The 18353-nt window shown below is 46.5% G+C and overlaps 1 protein-coding gene and 1 pseudogene across 2 annotated transcripts in view; one reads left to right on the top strand and one right to left on the bottom strand.

The window, feature by feature from the left end:
* The window catches only part of ZNF407 (zinc finger protein 407), a 1574765-nt gene that overhangs the window by 429649 nt on the left and 1126763 nt on the right, over nucleotides 1-18353 (bottom strand). The gene's annotated exons all lie outside the window — the stretch shown is intronic.
* On the top strand, nucleotides 1591-2422 carry LOC138279524 (retinol dehydrogenase 14 pseudogene; annotated as a pseudogene).

Here is an 18353-nt window from a genome sequence, read left to right as displayed (position 1 = left end):
TTGAAAACTCCATAGCCAGGAGATACCAAGGTGGCATCCCATGAGGTTTTCTTACCCACAATGTCCTTCAAACCTCAAACCTTGCCTGAAATCACACATTTTTCTTACATTTCTGTGATGGAAATTTCCAGAATGCTCAAGAATCCACAAAATTCCTACCACCTAGCGTTGCCCACTTGCACTGATAAAAACGCTGCACTACTTGTGTGGTTGGGCTTAGTGCACGCAACAGGAATGGATCAAACTGAGGTAAATGGGAGTGCACTCGCAAGGGCCACTTTTTTCTTTTTGAGAAACACCCCAGCCTGCTCTCCGTTGCTAACGCTACTCTGCAGTGTTCACTTGCTCCACCGAATCCCTCACATACTCTGTCATTGCACTCTAACATCTACCATCACTTTTTATTTAACGTTTAAGGCCCGGGCAGCTGCAATTTGATACCAGGCCACTTTTTCAATTATAACACAGGAACACCTTTTCTTTGTTAATTTACTGCTCCAATTTACTGGGTGTACGCCATCTAGGAATGGAAAATTAAAATAACATGTCTGCTGCAGGATCTGGATGTATACAGATGCATGTTTGATGACATATGCACACGTTATCATGCTGGAGCTGCTTGCTGCTTTTTAAGCCAATGATGTTCAGCAGTGGCTACCAAACATTTTTTTTCTTTTCTCCAGTGTTGCTTGATTTCATCTCAATATTCTGATTTTGGCATTGTCATCTGGTAAACAAACATCTAGGAGTGGGTAAAGTGATGTTCTTCACATATACATTCCAACTTAGGCTTATTGTGGTTACCAAAAGGGTTTATTACACATTTGCTTATAGAGCTGCAGACCATGTGCACACAAAACCCTCTTCACAACTTGGGTCAGTAAGGATTCAACTGAGAAAAAACCTGTACCACAGGATTCAAGCTGCACCCGGCTAGTGATTCCCAACATGGCTAAATTAGTTGTGTTCCGTTGCAGAGAGGATTTGGCCGAGCAATTCTGACAGGACTGTCCCTGTGGAGCAGAGCCAAAACTGATTTGCCTATGGCTGCTTTTCCACCTGTCTCCTCCTCTATCGCACCTGTGTCTTTCTCACAGATTTCCTTATATCTTACAAGTATTGCCCTCGCTGACTTGACTTGCTCATCTGTCTCTTTCCACTTCTTTCTCCCACCTGTCTCTCACCTCTCTTACTGCCTCATCTGTCTCTTTCTTTCCAGCCACCCTCTCAATATCTCCTTTATATCACTTGTCTGCCCACCCACTGCTATCTTATCACCACTTGTCTCGCTCTCTAACTGATCTTCCTCTCTGTCTGACGCTCAGCTGTCTCTTTGTGACCTCTCACTTATAACTTTCAACTGTCTCACAACCTTATGAATGTCTATATCTCTTGAACGCCTATCATATCTCTGTTGTCTTTAATACCCCTCTCTCTTACACAGTTACAAACACCTCTATCTTCATCTCTAACTCTCACTTGTCTTTCTAACTGCTCTTCCCGCCGCTGCCCTGGGGCTGGGGGGACACTGTGCAACTGCTGAGCTGTCGGCTCTTCTCATCAGGGCTCCGATGGTGCCCGCTCAGCCTCATGAGAGGCAAGATGGTGATCATAACTGGTGGCAACAGCGGTATTGGTAAAGTTACTGCTACTGAGCTGGTGAAAAGACAAGTGCAGGTAATCATGGCCTGCAGAGGCAGGCAGCTGGGGGAGGAGGCAGTGCAAGACCGCCTATACGAGGCCGTGGAATGGGGCGTCGCTGAGCTCAGGGAGTTAGTCATCAGACATCTAGCCCCGCCGAGCTCTGTACAGCGTCTTCGTCATGGGATGTTCCAGGACAAGCCCAATCTGGATATGCTGATCAAAAATGCAGGTATATTTCAGTGTCCGTACATGAAGCCTAAAGATGGTTTTGAGATACAGTTTGGTGATAACCACCTGGGCCGCTTCTTGCTCATTCAACTTCTCCTTGGTCTCCTGAAGAATTCAGCCCCAAGCAGGATTGTGGTAGTTTCCTCAAAACTTTACAAATATTGAGACATCAACTTTGAGGACTAGTGCAGTGAGATAAACTACAATAAGAGCTTTGCTTACAGTCGAAGCAAATTGCCCAACATATTATTTATGAGGGAACTAGCTAGACGTCTGGAAGGTACAGGGGTCGCTGGCATTGTTAGGACAAATCAAGGCATGCCTATCAACATTCTATCACTAACCAAACCCCTCTTTAGTTTAGTGTCATGGGCCTTCTTTAAGGCTCCTTCAGAAGGAGTGCAGAGGTGCAGACTTCTATTTATTTCACATCTGGCTTGTATTTTGGGGATTGCAAAGAAGATTAACTGCTGCCTAAAGCCATGGATGATTCTGTTGCAGGAAAACCGGGTATATAAGCGAAGTTATGGTTGTACTTATAAAATATTAATATTCGAAATTCAGCAAAGGCTGGGTATTAACATAGCATTTCCAGCTTGTAGTAAAAATGATAAGCTCAAAATTATTCTCTTAAAAGTGTTGCACTTCTATTCAGATGTTCTGGTCGTAAGTTGTATTAGACATGCTGATGGTAATAGTGTCGAAGTAGTGTGTGTGTGTTTTAATTTGTTTTCCCAAAGTTTATAAAACATGAACGGAAATGAAAAAAAGGACTGCTTTTCCGCTCTTGCCTTTACCTTACATTTCAGCTCTTCCCTCTATCCCTCTCTCTCTTGTGTTTATTGCTCCCGTCACATGCTCAGAAGCAGGAGGCCTTTTACAAGGGTCATATCCACTTGAAAAATTAAATATTTGTTTTGCAAGGGTGTTACTTTGCTTAGTTCCAGCTGCTGCGGAAAGTTTTATGCCTTCTGATGTAGACGAGGTAGCTCAGAGGCAAAAAAAGTAAACAGGTCTTATTTGCCTTGTTTATTTTCTGGTTCTAGCACTGCCCTTACCACTGCCGAGCACAGGGATCGCAAAGACAGTAACCGAGGTCGCAGGAGACCCGGCGACCCCTAAACGTCACTCATGCCTATGGGCAGCATGTTACTTAACAGTAAAAATTATGCTTAAGAATTAACAGTGAAATTACGCGAAAACGAACAAAGCAACATGTAGAACTGGACATTAAACACTATTTTAAAATGAATTAGAAGATAGTAAAGAGCGGTAAGTTTTAAAGCAAGCAAAATGGAAATGCTTGTTGGGATTACGTTGTGTCTTTAATAGTTCAAAGATTAAGAGTATGCAATTAGTCATGTCTTTGACCAAGCAGACAACAAGCCATGGACACAGAGAAGTTCCTTCAAAGCTATGCAGCATGAGCCCCAGTAAATGTTAAACTTAAGGGGCAAGCAGTGCAAATTAAGCAGAACAAGAGTGATAATATCATATGTGTGAGGTCTACCCTTCAACCTGGCAGTATAATGAAGGACATCTTTAAAGGGATTCATGGTGGAAGCTAGTTGCCATTTCAAGGTGGCACTGCAAATTTTCAGCAGCTGGATATGAACAAAGCTAGGGATGAAACCATGACAGCCTAGGGTTGAGAAAACATTTAATTCCCTTCAAAATATAAAGTTGATAACAATAGGACGATGCTGACTTGAGATACTAGTGTGGAGACAGAAGGATAAATGTAGCATCTAACCTAAAGGACTGAGAACGAGGAAGTAATTATGCATCCACTTTTCTAAGGCAATGAGACAGTCCCCCTGGAGGACCTTGTCGCCAATGGGCAGCATCATTACGTAAAACTGAGTTTCTTCTGCATAGTGATGAATGGAGATGGTAATGCCAGCAACAAATCTTGCAGTAAAGCCATGTACAGTAGTATAGTAGTATTGCATTTGCATTTATATAGCCCTTACTACCCCTGAAGAGGTGTTGAAGCGCTTTATGCCAGAATACATGCTACTCCTGAAGACAAGGCTACCAGTTAGTCCAAAGCTGTTGGTTATTGCTTGTTACTGGGATTAGTCTTGTGTGCTCATGCAAACCATTCCATGCATCCACTCTAGTTTCTCTGTAGTAGATTAAAGTAATAAGAATTAGGTGTTATCATTATTGCAGAAACAGGGGTATGTGAGTTCTTGCAGATGTTTAGTGGGGTTAATAGATGAGCAAGAAAAGATTAGTTAGTATTAAGTTGCAGGATCACATGTCAAAAAAGGAGAGGTTGTGATCTTTGAGATAAGGTGTGGGCAATTTGCAGAAATACATTAATACAGATGACGGCAAACACGCAACTGATGTAAAGAAGTTTGCGCTCTGAGAGAACAGGAATGCAGCAGATGGAAAGGAAGGAGAGAACCATTTGAAATTAAAAAAAAGGAGCAGCAACCATCAGAAGTTTCACATAAACATCAGAGGCAATTTGAAAATGCATGACTGAAGAAAGAAACATTATTTGAATGTCAACATAGTGCTATTTTTTGGTACTTTTATAGGCGCTAGAGTGAGGGGACCAACCTGTTCACTGCTAAGTTACTACTATGTTACTGTTTCAGCAAGAAGAGCTGATCAGCTCAGGAGCTGGAACAGTAAAGTAATGGCTGGTTGCAAACACTGAAAGAAGTGTCTGTCTGAAAATGCTGGAGAGGATGTTGTCGGATGTCTGACGTGTGCTTCACAGCATCTAGTATAACATATAAACCTCAGGGTCGACATGGCACAAGATGATGGAAGACTAGGGCTGCTTCCCCTGACAGTGGAAGTGTAGATGTAAAACAAGGAAGTCAGGCTTGGACTTTGGGGCACATTACATCAGACAGTAAAGCAGGGAGACAAACATCTTTACAAACAAGGTTTGACTTGATAGAAAAGATGAGAACTAGTCCAGGACCCAAACCCATACTCTAGTATGTAACAATAATATGGAAAAGGTGGACTATGGTCAATCATGCCAAAGGGAACAAAAGATTCAATAAACAGATCAGGCGCAACCTGCACATGGCATCATCAGCCCCTCAAAGCGGGTCTCATTGTCACAATCACAGTGAGACAATTTCTGATGGAACCTATGAACATTGGTCTGCCCACGTGAGTCATCAGTGGAGGAATGATTTGAATATGCAAACTTAGAATGGGGAAAAAGTTCTGATTAGAGCAATGGGTCCCAAGAATGTATTCGAATAATTACATGTGGAAAAATAACCCTCTGGAGATGCTTAGAAATCAGTGTCTCAGAAGACATTTTCCAAAATGCTATAGAAGAGAGAAGAAAATGATAGGAAAAATAAAATAAAACATGGTCAGAGTAGTTGACATGAAGTTCTGTGGTCAAACGTGCAGGAAATCGAATGTGCACATATAGCATATTCTCTTGGGTATGTCTGGAAGAAGAAAGCTACTTGGCGGAGGACGACTAAAGTTAAGCTGCCAGACTCACTGTAGATCTGAAAGTAAGACCTAAATTACACAAGCGTATGTGAGACTGTATTGGTCACTTGTTTTGGAATAATCCTCATGTTACACGAAATACCTCTTACATTTTTTTTGTGATGCCTTCATAAAACAGTCTCACCTGTGCTGCCAACAACTGTGTTTGCGACTCACATGCAATAATGGGGAGCTGTGCCCAACAACATTTAGTAGTGGGTTTCACTGGTACAACGCCCACTGTGGTGGAACCCAATTCCTTTCTTTTTTCAATTTGCATTTCAAATATAGCACACACACAAAGACATTTATATAGTTTCTTGGGGTGAGTGTGTGATAAAGAAACATCATGAAACAACAGATTCACCAACATATATGTCAGTCCTTTGAAGATGAATAAAAGGTTTCAAGGTTAAGGAGTTTGTGGGGAGGAATGGCCACTAGCACATTTCATTTCAACTTATTTTCTAGTATACCTCAGTGGTAAAACCATTTATCTGACATTATGCCTGGGACTATTCATCAACTTTAAGTGGAGCAAGCCTGCATCTCTATTCCTTGAAATAACTAGTGAAAGAAAATGGGCTGTTTTACTGCCTTGAGGCATGCCTGGTTTAACCCACTACATCAGTGATACTCAAAGTACAGCCCGGCGGCCGCTTGCGGCCCCCTGGACAACGTCAGCACTGAAAACGACTTAACACCAACTTTAAAAAGATGTTAAGTAAAAAGGCAAGCATTTTTTTAAAGGTTAATTTAAGATAAAGAAAGGAAGTAACTAGGATGTCCTGCACCTCTTAAATTTTTAAAAACATCTTGTAGTAAAAGTGTAAAAGTATAAAGTCTGTTCAAAATTCAAAAAGTGTAGACACATGCAGAACTGTTTCGCCTTAGTACATCAGATTATATCAGTTAATTAGGAAGCTTTTAAGTGATAGTTTTTTTCAACCATGAATTTAGAAACTTTGCTTCTTACCCACCTTCCCTGACATCAACGCCAATAGTGAACTAAAAGGCAAGTCAGTTGTTATGTGCACTCGTTTGGTGGCCTGGGATTATATAATACACAAAAAAACATATTTTATTCAAGCAAACACAGAAGAATGTTTTGTACAGCACACATCCTTAAGTTATGTACATTGAGGTTCTCATATGTAACTAGGAAAAAGAAGAGAGGGTGAAATAAAACTGACAATGAATAAAAAGAGGGAAAGTGAAATGAAACAATTGCCTGGGATCACACAATTTAGTTAAGAGAAGAAGCCAGAATTAATTCCAAGTGCTTGGTTTCACATTGCACACCACGGATGTCAATTCACTAAACTGCCAGGGGTAGCGGAAGTGACATTACATGCCCTTTGGCCTCCACTTTCACTCACACACACAAATTCACACGTACATACACACTATCTCTCACATAAACACACTCTCACCAGCAAGCATGCACACAACATACATTTAAAAGCATGTTTAACTTGCCATGGAAGGGCATATTACAGCTAACTGTGCTCTATTTTTATTACACCAATAGTGAATAATATATTATTGTTCACTATTAGACAGAAAACAAAGAGAGGAGCCCACCCCAACTGAGACCTTAACCCCTTCCCCGCCACGGACGTAATGGTTACGTCCATGGCAGCGCCCGTGTGGCGCCATGGACGTAACCATTACGTCCTGAATGCTTCCCTCGGGAGAAGCGCTAGCGCTCCTCCCGAGGGCCGCCCCCCCACCCCCCTAGGTCAGGGCTGACCGGGGAATCCCTTCCCCTTCCACCCCCGACCCCCCCCTGTGACGTCAGCGCGCGAGCTGATTTGTCACAGGGGCCTCCCTAGTCGCGCTGGAAGCTCTGCTTCCAGCGCGATTGAAAAAGAAATGCAAAAGCATTTCTTTTTCAATCACTTGGGAGGCCCGGAGGGGCTTCAAAGGGAAGGAAAAGTATTTCCTTCCTTTTGAAGTCCCTCCGAGGGTTTCAAAAGCCGGATTGCTTGCAATCCGGCTTTTGAAACCCCACTAGACACCAGGGATTTTTTTTTTTTTCATTGAAATTGACCAAAGGGAGCGACCCCTTGGGCAAGGGTCGCTCCCAGGGGGGGCATTTTTTTCAAAAGGCCTTTTCTGCCCCCCCTGGGGGCAGATCGGCCTTACTAGGCCGATCTGCCCCCAGGGGGGGCAGAAACCTCTAGGCACCAGGGACCATTTTTTTTTTTTTTTTCATTTTTTTTTTATTGAGGTGGGGAGCGACCCCTTAGGCAAGGGTCGCTCCCCTTGGGGGAAAATTATATTTTGGCCATTTCTGCCCCCCTTGGGGGCAGATTGGCCTATTTTGATGAGGCCAATCTGCCCCCAAGGGGGGTAGAAACCACTAGACACCAGTTTTTTTTTTATTTTTTATTATTGTTATTGACAAAAGGGAGCGACCCCTTGGGCAAGGGTCGCTCCCAGGGGGGGCATATTTTTGGGAAGGCCTTTTCTGCCCCCCCTGGGGTCAGATCGGCCTACTATTAGGCCGATCTGCCCCCAGGGGGGGCAGAAACCTCTAGGCACCAGGGACCATTTTTTTTTTTTTTTTGGTGGGGAGCGACCCCTTAGGCAAGGGTCGCTCCCCTTGGGGGAAAATTATATTTTGGCCATTTCTGCCTCCCTTGGGGGCAGATTGGCCTATTTTGATGAGGCCAATCTGCCCCCAAGGGGGGTAGAAACCACTAGACACCAGGGAGTTTTTTCTTTGCGTGAATTTCACGCAAAGGGAGCGACCCCTTAGGCAAGGGTCGCTCCCTGGGGGGGAGGGCAATTTATTTTAGGCCATTTCTGCCCCCCTGGGGGCAGATCGGCCTATTATTAGGCCGATCTGCCCCCAGGGGGGGGAGAAACCTCTAGGCGCCAGGGCAAATTTTTTTTGTGTGTTTTTTTTTTCTTTTTTCTTTTTTTTTTTTAGAGATGGGGAGCGACCCATCAGGCAAGGGTCGCTCCCCTGGGGGGCAAATTGTATTTAGACCATTTCTGCCCCCCTGGGGGCAGATTGGCCGATTTTAGGTCAATCTGCCCCCAAGGGGGCAGAAACCACTAGGCACCGGGGATTTGTTTTTTGGCGCCAATTGTCCCGCAGGGGGAGCGACCCCGTAGGCAAGGGTCGCTCCTGGGGGGGGGGGGTGGGGGGGGGGGTTGGGGGGGCAAATTTATTTTAGGCCATTTCTGCCCCCCCGGGGGACAGATCGGCCTATTATTAGGCCGAACTGCCCCCCGGGGGGGGGGGGGCAGAACACTCTAGGGGCCGGCTGAGCTACAGGCCAAACACCACAGGTAGGCACCTTGCAAAAAACACCTCTGTTTTCTGTGAAAAAATATGTTGTAATAATTGTATTTAGACCATTTCTGCCCCCCTGGGGGCAGATTGGCCAATTTTAGGTCAATCTGCCCCCAAGGGGGCAGAAACCACTAGGCACCGGGGATTTGTTTTTTGGCGCCAATGTCACGCAGGGGGAGCGACCCCGTAGGCAAGGGTCGCTCCGGGGTGGGGTGGGTGTTGGGGGGCAAATTTATTTTAGGCCATTTCTGCCCCCCCGGGGGGCAGATCGGCCTATTATTAGGCCAATCTGCCTCCGGGGGGGGGGGGCAGAAACCTCTAGGCGCCAGGGGAATTTTTCTTTTTTTTCTTTTTTTTTTTCTTTGTTTTCTTTTTTTTAGAGATGGGGAGCGACCCATCAGGCAAGGGTCGCCCCCCTGGGGGGCAAATTGTATTTAGACCATTTCTGCCCCCCTGGGGGTAGATTGGCCGATTTTAGGTCAACCTGCCCCCAAGGGGGCAGAAACCACTAGGCACCGGGGATTTGTTTTTTGGTGCCAATGTCACGCAGGGGCAGCGACCCCGTAGGCAAGGGTCGCTCCCGGCGGGGGAGGGTGGGGGTTGGGGGGGCAAATTAATTTTAGGGCATTTCTGAGTTTTCAGAAATGCACAGGTTTGGTAGGTTTCCCTAGGTGCCGGCTGAGCTAGAGGCCAAAATCTACAGGTAGGCACTTCGCAAAAAACACCTCTGTTTTTTTACAAAATTTAGGATGTGTCACGTTGCGCTTTGGGGTGTTTCCTGTCGCCGGCGCTAGGCCTACCCACGCAAGTGAGGTATCATTTTTATCGGGAGACTTGGGGGAACGCTGGGTGGAAGGAAATTTGTAGCTCCTCTCAGATTCCAGAACTTTCTGCCACAGAAATGTGAGGGACATGTGTTTTTTTAGCCACATTTTGAGGTTTGCAAAGGATTCTGGGTAACAGAACCTGGTCCGAGCCCCGCAAGTCACCCCTCCTTGGATTCCCCTAGGTCTCTAGTTTTCAGAAATGCACAGGTTTGGTAGGTTTCCCTAGGTGCCGGCTGAGCTAGAGGCCAAAATCTACAGGTAGGCACTTCGCAAAAAACACCTCTGTTTTTTTCCAAAATTTAGGATGTGTCCACGTTGCGTTTTGGGGTGTTTCCTGTCGCCGGCGCTAGGCCTACCCACGCAAGTGAGGTATCATTTTTATCGGGAGACTTGGGGGAACGCTGGGTGGAAGGAAATTTGTAGCTCCTCTCAGATTCCAGAACTTTCTGCCACAGAAATGTGAGGGACATGTGTTTTTTAGCCAAATTTTGAGGTTTGCAAAGGATTCTGGGTAACAGAACCTGGTCCGAGCCCCGCAAGTCACCCCTCCTTGGATTCCCCTAGGTCTCTAGTTTTCAGAAATGCATAGGTTTGGTAGGTTTCCCCAGGTGGTGGCTGAGCTAGAGGCCAAAATCTACAGGTAGTCACTTTGCTAAAAACAGCTCTGTTTTCTGTGATATGTCCACGTTGTGTTTTGGGGCATATCCTGTCGCGGGCGCTAGGCCTACCCACACAAGTGAGGTATCATTTTTATCGGGAGACGTGGGGGAACGCTGGGTGGAAGGAAATTTGTGGCTCCTCTCAGATTCCAGAACTTTCTGCCACAGAAATGTGAGGAACATGTGTTTTTTTAGCCAAATTTTGAGGTTTGCAAAGGATTCTGGGTAACAGAACCTGGTCCGAGCCACACAAGTCACCCCTCCTTGGATTCCCCTAGGTCTCTAGTTTTCAGAAATGCATAGGTTTGGTAGGTTTCCCTAGGTGGCGGCTGAGCTAGAGGCCAAAATCTACAGGTAGTCACTTTGCTAAAAACAGCTCTGTTTTCTGTGATATGTCCACGCTGTGTTTTGGGGCATATCCTGTCGCGGGCGCTAGGCCTACCCACACAAGTGAGGTATCATTTTTATCGGGAGACGTGGGGGAACGCTGGGTGGAAGGAAATTTGTGGCTCCTCTCAGATTCCAGAACTTTCTGCCACAGAAATGTGAGGAACATGTGTTTTTTTAGCCAAATTTTGAGGTTTGCAAAGGATTCTGGGTAACAGAACCTGGTCCGAGCCCCGCAAGTCACCCCTCCTTGGATCCCCCTAGGTCTCTAGTTTTCAGAAATGCACAGGTTTGGTAGGTTTCCCTAGGTGGCGGCTGAGCTAGAGGCCAAAATCTACAGGTAGTCACTTTGCTAAAAACAGCTCTGTTTTCTGTGATATGTCCACGTTGTGTTTTGGGGCATATCCTGTCGCGGGCGCTAGGCCTACCCACACAAGTGAGGTATCATTTTTATCGGGAGACGTGGGGGAACGCTAGGTGGAAGGAAATTTGTGGCTCCTCTCAGATTCCAGAACTTTCTGCCACAGAAATGTGAGGAACATGTGTTTTTTTAGCCAAATGTTGAGGTTTGCAAAGGATTCTGGGTAACCGAACCTGGTCCGAGCCACACAAGTCACCCCTCCTTGGATTCCCCTAGGTCTCTAGTTTTCAGAAATGCACAGGTTTGGTAGGTTTCTCTAGGTGGCGGCTGAGCTACAGGCCAAAATCTACAGGTAGTCACTTTGCTAAAAACAGCTCTGTTTTCTGTGATGTGTCCAGGTTGTGTTTTGGGGCATATCCTGTCGCGGGCGCTAGGCCTACCCACACAAGTGAGGTATCATTTTTATCGGGAGACGTGGGGGAATGCTGGGTGGAAGGAAATTTGTCGCTCCTCTCAGATTCCAGAACTTTCTGCCACAGAAATGTGAGGAACATGTGTTTTTTTAGCCAAATTTTGAGGTTTGCAAAGGATTCTGGGTAACAGAACCTGGTCCGAGCCACACAAGTCACCCCTCCTTGGATTCCCCTAGGTCTCTAGTTTTCAGAAATGCACAGGTTTGGTAGGTTTCCCTAGGTGGCGGCTGAGCTAGAGGCCAAAATCTACAGGTAGTCACTTTGCTAAAAACAGCTCTGTTTTCTGTGATGTGTCCACGTTGTGTTTTGGGGCATATCCTGTCGCGGGCGCTAGGCCTACCCAAACAAGTGAGGTATCATTTTTATCGGGAGACTTGGGTGAACATAGAATAGCAAAACAAGTGTTATTGCCCCTTGTCTTTCTCTACATTTATTCCTTCCAAATATAGGGGTGTGTGTAAAAAAGACATCTATTTGAGAAATTCCATGTAATTCACGTGCTACTATGGTCACCCCGGAATTCAGAGATGTGCAAATAACCACTGCTCCTCAACACCTTATCTTGTGCCCTTTTTGGAAATGCAAAGGTTTTCTTGATAGCTATTTTTTACTCCTTATATTTCAGCAAATGAATTACTGTATACCCGGTATAGAATGAAAACGCACTGCAGGGTGCAGCTCATTTATTGGCTCTGGGTTCCTCGGGTTCTTGATGAACCTACAAACCCTATATATCCCCACAACCAGAGGAGTCCAGCAGACGTAACGGTATATTGCTTTCGATAATCTGACATTGCAGGGAAAAGTTACAGAGTAAAAAGTAGAGAAAAATTGATGTTTTTTTCACCTCAATTTCAATATTTTTCTTTTTCAGCTGTTATTTTCTGTAGGAAACCCTTGTAGGATCTACACAAATGACCCCTTGCTGAATTCAGAATTTTGTCTACTTTTCAGAAATGTTTAGGTTTCTGGGATCCAGCATTGGTTTCATGACCATTCCTGTCACTGACTGGAAGGAGGCTGAAAGCACAAAAAATTGCACAAATGGGGTATGCCCCAGTAAAATGCCAAAATTGTGTTGAAAAATTGGGTTTTCGGATTCAAGTCTGCCTGTTCCTGAAAGCTGGGAAGCTGCTGAGTTTAGCACCGCAAACCCTTTGTTGATGCCATTTTCAGGGGAAAAACCACAAGCCTTCTTCTGCAGCCACTTTTTCCAATTTTTTTGAAAAAAACAAAATTTTCCCTGTATTTTGGCCAATTTCTTGGCCTCTTTCAGGGGAACCCACAAAGTCTGGGTACCTCCAGAATCCCTAGGATGTTGGAAAAAAAGGACGCAAATTTGGCTTGGTTAGCTTATGTGGACAAAAAGTTATGCGGGCCTAAGCGCAAACTGCCCCAAATAGGCAAAAAAAGGCCTGGCACAGGAGGGGGAAAAGGCCTGGCAGCGAAGTGGTTAAGGACGAGCAGTCACTGCGTTCCTGGCACTGAATTGACCACCTCGGAGGCCAGGGGTCGCAGAGGGCCAGCCAGGGGTCACTGCTGCAGCCCCTAAATGACGTTCATGCCCTACACCCACTTTACCGCAAATTACAACCTCCTCCACTCCCAACCTTGACCACCACCCTGCTGGAATCAGTGTGGCCCTCGGTCACATTACAGACCAAACTTTGCGGCCCCTGGGAAAATGTCAGCGATTACCCATGCACTAGATGGACCATGCACACGTCTGAGTAGTATTCATTGGGCTCCATGAGGGCCTGGTGCTTTTAGGTTTCATCTTCAAGTTAGTCAAGTGCATGTAGGTCAAAATGAGAGACATGAGCCCAACAGTGATGTGCAGGCTAAGTGTCAGTAACAAAAACAAAGTAGTTCACAGTGCTAAACCGAGAAAGTGTTGTGTCACTTGCCTTTTCAATGTACTTTTCCAGCAGTGCGCGATCCCTAGCACTTAATGTGATGCGCGACAAATCGGCACAATGCCTGCTGCCGGCACAAAATAAGCTGCCAAGGACAGCTAAATTAGGAGGTTTGAATCTCGGAAAACGAGCACAAATAAACAGTATTTCCAGTATGTGAAACCTAAATATGGGTTAACACGAATAATAATGGCAACCATTTTTAAGCCATGATGTCTTCCGCTCAAACAAAATAAACCATAGCTAGAGCAGCATATGGGAAAAGGTTTCAAAATCTTTACAATCGTAGACACTTTATCCTCCAAAAAAGCATGCGAGCAGATGGTAAATGCGGTTTAACCAACGATCTTTTGGGGGAGTAATCGCATTCAGTGCATCAGGTAGGTCGGCCATACATTAGGTTATTAGTTCCACATATTTCAAACAAACACTAATTACCGAGCGCTGAGAAATACCATCCAGGGTTGGTGTGCGCAATTAGGGAATTAATATTTGGAGGCAGGATGCACTTTGCGTATGTACCGGTCAGGTGGTAATTATATCAATAGATAATAAAGTAAAACAGACACTGCCGGACTAATTAGTTGTAATGAAATGCGCTGTAGGAGCTGTGCACAAGTGAAAGCTTGTTAGAGAAAGTTCGTGCTTTTTAAACATGTGCGTAATGAGTGCTGCCAAAGTCACACAACTGCTTCCGGCTCTCGGTCGCAAGAGTCCCTCCAAGTACGCCCGTCTCACGGGAGCTCAGCACGAGGCGGCACTGCGTAATACGCCTTTCACTTCCAGGCAGGGCTTTCAACGGAAATATGGAAGTGCAGGTACTCGTGGGCGTAGGAAGTGTGGGGGACGCGGGGGATATGTACCCCCCAGATTTTGGAGTGGAGGGGACACGGTGGACAAGGGTGGGGGGGACGAGGGGACAGAAGAATTTTCCCTTCTCCTGTAATTCGCAGGGCCATTAGCGCATGAAAGCGCTACCTATATGGCCCTGCACTTGACATGTGACCTGGCTCCAGGACACTCGCCCTCTGCCCTTTTGTTGTGCTGCAGCACACAAGGGATTCTTTCTCACCTTGCCGCCATAGCTGCCTGCAGTCTGCACTTCTGAGAACAAAGGGAGAGGAGAGGCCCTTTGTTGATTGCTGTGTGCATCCAGTCCCTCCTGAGCCCGACCCTTCCTGTCCCTTGAAGATTGAACCCTGAAGACAGCAGCAAGATTTGAGAAGGTAAGGAGGTTTGGGTAATTAAATAAACTATTGCTAAGTAACTCCCTTTCTTTTTAAATACAGTGCTGTGTTGCAGAGTATCTCCCTTTCTAAAAACAGTATTGTTGAGTTACTGTTAGATATGAGCAGGGCAGGCTTTAGCGCGCTAGTGGCACCCTGTGCGTCAGTGTTTGTTAGGGCCCCCCTTTCTGTCGTCTCTCTCTCACTCTCTTCTCTCCTCTGTCTCCAGCTTGCCTGCCCCAGTGCTAATTATTGTCCCCTAAGTTGACATCCTGCCCCCCCCCAACATTTCTGTCCCCTGTCTCTCCTCAGCCTTCCTGGTATTTGTGAAAGCCCGCTCTGAAGGGCAAGGGCTGTCTGTAAATCTCATTTCCTGCCAATGGCCTGTGGATGCGAAGCCAGCACTGTGGCAGCTCACAGGCTTTACAGGACTTCACAGGCTATGGTGGAACAGAGCCTGACACTGCTGGATAGACAGCGGAGAGACCAGCACACAGCATGGGTCCCAGGAAGAACCAGATGGCCTAAGAGATGGACAGGGCAAGGTAAGGCAGCTAGGGCGATGCAACCGGTGCTGCAGCACTGGGTGCTGACTTGGGATGGGGGTGCTATGTTTGCAAGTATATTGTGACTTTAAAAGCACCTGCTGGATGTTCCTTGCCACCAACAGTTTTCAGGCAACAATAAAAATCTTAAGATAATTCCGGTGATTAATGGTCATTCTGGAGAGAGACTGAAGTTTTGTCTAGTGGAAGTTTTGACTCATCATAACGTACAGGGTTACTATGCCTGCTACAAAGGCCGTCTACATGCAGATCACAAAGTGTATATAATGTGAATAGGTCAGTGGGTTTCTGCTTTTGTCAGATGCAGAAAAGTACCCTCTTTTTGGCATGGTTACCCCACTTTTTGCCTGTTGTCAGTATGTTTTGACTGTGTTCACTGGGATCCTGCTAACCAGGACCCCAGTGCTCTCTCCCATTAAATTTGGTTGCTTGGACCACACACACCCCCCACTTGGCATACTGGTGCCCCTTATAAGTCCCTAGTATATGGTACCCAGGTACCCAGGGCATTGGGGGATCAGGGGTTCCCATGGGCTGCAGCATTTATTATGTATTATGCCACACATAGGAGCCCTTGTAAACTGTGTCTGCAGGCCTGCCATTGCAGCCTGCGTGAAAAGGTGCTTGCACCCTTTCACTTCAGGCCACTGCACCAGGTCACTGTAAGTCACCCCTATGGTAGGCCCTCCTAGCCCAGAGGGTAGGGTGCAAGTACCTGTGTGTGAGGGCACCTCTGCAGGAGCTGAGGTGCCCCGACGAACTCCAGCTCCATTTTCCTGGACCTCGTGAGTGCGGGGACGCCATTTTACGCTTGTACTGGACATAGGTCACTACCTATGTCCAGCTACATAATGGTAACTCCGAACCTGGGCATGTTTGGTAACAAACATGTCAGAATCATACCCCAATACTATTGTCAGTATTGATTGTATGATTCCATGCACTTTGGGGGCTCCTTAGAGGATCCACAGCATTGCTCCTACCAGCTTTATGGGGTCTTCCGAACAGCTCACGCTGCTGCCACCCCTCAGACAGATTTCTGCCCTCCTTCTGCTGCTTGAGCAGCTCATGCCCAGGAAGGCAGAACAAAGGATTTCCTTTGGAAGAGGGAGGCAACACCCTCTCCGTTACAAGGCTTGGGAGGGGTAGCCTCGCGAAGCTACTAGTATGCTCTGAAGGGCACATTTGGTGCCCTCCTGGCATAAACCAGTCTGTACCAGTTCATGGACCTCAGCCCCTACTCTGGCGTGAAACTGGACAATGGAAATGGCGTAACCACTCCCCTGTCCATCACCACCCCAGGGGTGGTGCCCAGAGCTCCTCCAGGTGGCCACTTGATTCTTCCATCTTGAATCTAAGGTTGGCAGAGGCCTCTGTGAGAATCTGAGTGGCCAGGTCAGGGAGGTGACATCACAGCCCCCTCCTAGGTGGTCACCCGGCTAGGTGACCAATCCCCCTTTCTGGGCTATTTTGGGTTTCCCTCTTGGGTGGGTCCTCAGATTTGACGTGCAAGATTCCAGCAGGACTCCTCTGCAACGTTTACTTTGACTTCTGGCCACTGGAACCGCAACTGGACTTCACAGGAACCTACAATCTGCAGCTCCAGCGACGACTTTGCCACGCAACATTGTTTCTCCGACTCCTTCCAGCAACTGCAACATTTGCCCAGCTGTGCTTCCTCTGAGGGCAGCAAGTCTTCAGTCTGCATGAGAAGAAAGAAGAAAAATTCCTTGAAGTGAAGGAGTCACTTATCTGCATCCGCAGGCACCAACTGCAACAACAACCGGCTGCGTGGATCTCCTCTCCTCTCCTCCTGAGCTGCGTGGATCCTGCATCAGGGGTGGTAGTCTGGAGTGGTCTCCTTGGTCCTCTCTACCAGCTGCCCAACTTTGGAGTAGGTAGGTCTTTGCCTTCCCATTCAGGACAGTACCCCCATGCACCGCATCTCTTGCAGCTACCCCCGGCACTCTTCTCTGTGAAGCACAGCCCTCAATGTGCTTCGCCTGTGAAGTGGGACCTCTCTTCAGGTGTGCTGTGGGCCTCTCCACAGCTCCTGGGCTCCTTGCATGTAGGTCTTCTGTGGGGGCTGCCTCTCCTCCTCCAGACTCTCTGCCTTGCTGATGGTCACCTGAGACTCCCCTCCATGGGTTGAGTCCCCCTGGACCTTGCTGGTCCCCGGTAGCTCCACTTTTCTCCTACTGCAACATTTGCTTTTGCCAAGGCTTGTTGGTGGGTTTTCCACACCACAGACTGACTGCAATTCTTCATCTGGCGTGGGACGTCAACTGCATCACCTAGGAACTCTTCATCTGCTCCAGTGCTGCATTGCTGACCATCTTCGTCTCCCCGTCGACCAACTCCTGCATCCACAGATGGGTGGGTAGTGGCTCCTGCCACGACCGGACCATCCTACGTAAACTGGACTTGGTGCCCTTCTTTTCCAGGTCTTACTCTTCCAGGATCCACCTCTAGTTTCTTGCAGTCTTGTCTGCGTTTTGCAATATCCTTCTCTGAAGTCCTTTTGGTGGGTCAGGGAAAAAACTGTAACTTACCTCTTTTCTCCTGGTCGCTGGGGGGCACTCTGGTACTTACCTTTGGGGTTTCCTAGTTCCTCCAGCTCCCCTCTACCAATTCCACTTCCTTGGGTGGGAACCCGGCTTTCGCATTTCACTTTCTTAGTATATGGTCTGGTCCCCTCTAGGCCTTCAGTATTGCCTATTGCTTTTCACTGTTTTCTATTGCTTTTTATGCCAATTTGTGATTGCTGCTGTACATATAATAGTGTGTTACTTACATCCTATTGGAGTATTGCCTATCTAGTGTTTTAGTGTTTGTGTTACTGTAATAAGGAACCTTTATTTTCGTAACACGTGTTTCTTTCATGTGTGTAAGTGCTGTGTGACTACAGTGGTATTGCATGATCTTTGCATGTGTCCTAGATAAGTCTTGGCTGCTCATCCACAGCTAACTCTAGAGAGCCTGGCTTCTAGACACTGCCTACACTTCACTAATAAGGTGATACCTGGACCTGGTATAAGGTGATAATACCATAGGTACTCACCACACACAAGGCCAGCTTCCTACATCAGAGAGCTCCTTTTTTGTCCCCTGAAATTTATAAATGAAAACTGAATATAGAACAGTGAGCAATGAACTCATCAAAGAGCTGCATGCAAACATCAAGGTATAGATTAGAGCGTCATGATTTCCCCCCACTTTTTGATTAACTTAATGTTGCAAAACAAGTTGATTTGAGTGCAGTTCTTATTATTAAAG

Source organism: Pleurodeles waltl, chromosome 2_2, assembly GCF_031143425.1.
Source record: "Pleurodeles waltl isolate 20211129_DDA chromosome 2_2, aPleWal1.hap1.20221129, whole genome shotgun sequence".
Lineage (NCBI taxonomy): Eukaryota > Metazoa > Chordata > Amphibia > Caudata > Salamandridae > Pleurodeles > Pleurodeles waltl.
The sequence above is the reverse complement of the archived record's forward strand: the minus strand, read 5'-3'. Positions and strand labels throughout refer to the sequence as shown.